The sequence below is a fragment of the Notolepis coatsorum genome (assembly GCF_963971535.1).
Source record: "Notolepis coatsorum genome assembly, chromosome: 10".
Classification (NCBI taxonomy): Eukaryota; Metazoa; Chordata; class Actinopteri; order Aulopiformes; family Paralepididae; genus Notolepis; species Notolepis coatsorum.
In genome coordinates this window covers 22,078,221-22,081,333 of record NC_140174.1, presented here as the reverse complement: position 1 = coordinate 22,081,333, position 3,113 = coordinate 22,078,221, and positions in this window count along the sequence as shown.

Genomic DNA, 3,113 nt, shown 5'->3' with positions numbered 1-3,113 from the left:
AATAAAGCCTCAACAAAGACTTTGTGACTTTGTGAACATCATAGACACTGTTTTCTTGGTGTTAAGTGAAAGACATGCTTTTGTTTTTGTCTTGAATGAGACATGAGACATCAGTGAATGAGATTCACGTTTCCTCCCAACCGCGAGTAGGCCTAGAAGCGCAGAAATGGAGAACGCAAAAAAAAAAAGTGGAGCTGAAAAAGCTAGAATAAAAAAACAAAAATTGCTAGTAAAAGACGCAGAACAATGTTCTAAAATTACAGACATGTTTAGTAGAGGAAGGGCTCTCGTTAGAGTAGCTGCTGCTGCTAATAATGATGAAGTTCAAGTGGAAGGAACCAACAGTAACATGACAGGTGCGTGCAGTAGCCTAGTGCATATTCTACTGTTGGTGTCTGCCGGTTCATGAGGGCTAGCTAGCCTATACTAGCTCTTGCAGTGATTTCAGTCATTCTATTATTTACAAGACAATGTGCTTTCCGTATTCCTGATTCCTTACAGCACGTGGACATAAATAGTCGTGACTCGTGAAGTTTTTTCTCTGACTAAAAGTTTAGTTAGCAATGTTAGGACTAGTGCCCACCACAGCATCAGAAGCTAAAGTGCTAACCTAGAGAGCCAATCAGAACCTAGGACAGGCTGCAAATTAATCGGCTACTAATATTATAATAGTAAATACTAAAATAAAATACTATTATGTTCCCTTCCAACTTTTCATGTTGATATAATATTGGTAATCTAATTGATTTAATTGATTAGTTGCCATTTTACATGCTTAAATAAGATGTACCTTAGAATTCCCAACTGTTAGCCATGTTCTCGATATGATTAGTCTCATCTACATGTTTGTAAATAACCACAGCTAACTAGCTTAAGCTAACAACTCGGTCAACTACTACCCCGTAGTTAAACAAATGTGATTGCATATAACAGCTAACTGCTACAGCTAAGTTGGTAGTTAGCCTATTCCATTAATGTTGAATGTATTTATGAAGGTTGTTGATGGTGGTTGGCGCTGAATAGCAGACATGATTCCGTCAGTCTGCCACAGGGCAGCTGTGTTTGCTGATGCTGCTCATGACCACCAGTAGCGTGTGTGAGTGTGAATGCAGAGAGAGAGAGAGAGAGAGAGAGAGAGAGAGAGAGAGAGAGAGAGAGAGAGAGAGAGAGAGAGAGAGAGAGAGAGAGAGAGAGAGAGAGAGAGAGAGAGAGAGAGAGAGATGGCAAGCAGCCATGATGAAGTTGAGCTTCATCCAGTAGAATGAAAACGTTTATAAAAGACACCTAGATCATGACATTACTTTTCAAATTGTGTATTATAATGTGTATATTTTAGTGATGTCCGATATTATCGGCCTACCGATATTGGCATTAAAATGTGATATCGGAAATTATCGGTATCTGTTTTCAAAAAAAGAAAAATGTAATATTTTTATTTTTTATATTTATTTAAACTTTATTTACCCAGGCAAGCAAGTAAGAACAAATTCTGATTTTATTTATTGTCAAAAGTATGCATAATGTTGTGTTAATTCCACAACAAGAGATATGTAATGTTAATTACCTGAAATTATTTGTTTTTTTGGGGGGAAACCCTGCATATATTGGTATCGGTTGATATCGGTATCGGAAATTTAAGTGTTGGACTATATCGGATATCGGTAAAAAAGCCAATATCGAACATCCCTAGTATATTTGTATCTTCTTCCTTACTGCCCCCACTACTGGGTCCATCACTACTAGCACAGATTTCAACTTTATTTTCAATTCTAGTGAAGATAACATGTTTTTCTCTATTGGATGAAATGGTGCAGCGATAAAAACATTGTATTCAAACATTTTATTCAATAAAGCCTCAACAAAGAGTTGGAACAGCATACAGAATATAGATGTGATGTCAGTCTGAATCAGAGCATTCTCTGCCTCATTGAATTCTGAATAATCAGATTCCAATGAACCCTCAAATTCTGAAAATGGGAGTAGTCACCACTCACCAACTTCCCCATCTTCTCTAGTCACCCCCACACCTTCTATTTGACCCATGCCTTCTCAGCAGAGCCCAGACAAAACTTCCCTTTTCCTATCAACTCTGCTAATACTGAGTCACTATTGAGAGAGAGAGAGAGAGAGAGAGAGAGAGAGAGAGAGAGAGAGAGAGAGAGAGAGAGAGAGAGAGACTGAGAGACTGAGAGACTGAGAGAGACTGAGAGAGACTGAGAGAGACTGAGAGACTGAGAGAGACTGAGAGAGACTGAGAGAGAGAGAGAGAGAGAGAGAGAGAGAGAGAGAGAGAGAGAGAGAGAGAGAGAGAGAGAGAGAGAGAGAGAGAGAGAGAGAGAGACTGAGACTCTTGGAATGGGTGTCTGGGAGGAAGTGGGGGGTCTTTCGATGTTGATTTAAACGGCAAGCAACTAATGTCATGAGTGCCAAATTAAAGGACAATAAATCCAATCTAACTGAAATTGTGTAGCACAGACCTTTCTATGGATCAAAACCTCAATATTATTATGGTGTAGTTAATACTTCATGTATCCTTAATCCCTAGGCTAATGAGGCACTAAAATGTTAGTAAAAAGTAAAAAGCCAAAGTAACGGTATATGTATGTGTGTGTGTGTGTGTGTGTGTGTGTGTGTGTGTGTGTGTGCACTGTGCACGAGTGCACATCTAGGGGCGGGGTGTAGATTTGGTCTCCCTGATGTTGACTCCTTAGCCACAGCCTTGGGTTGTTTAATACTGGACAAGTGTTTCATAACGGCCGTTGTGTGGGCCGGTTTCGGGGCCGGTGCATGGGCCGGGTGCGTCTGAATGTCCCGGGCTGAATTTGTGTCCCAGTCCGCCACTGCCCCACAGTCAGATCATCTGGGAGAGTGGAGGCTATCACGTGCTTCCTCCGACACACGTCCAGCCAATCAACCGCTTCTTTTCACCTGGCAGCGCGGATCCTCCCTGAGAGGGCGTAGCGTGTGGAAGGATCACACTATCCCACTCAGGTCCTATCCGCGCTTAGCAGGAGCCCCGACCGAATTGTAGGAGTCGCTGTTTACAACGACCCGGACCCACCCCGCCAGCTTCTCCCACCTGGGGAGACACGGAAGAGAAGGTGAGGAGCGTC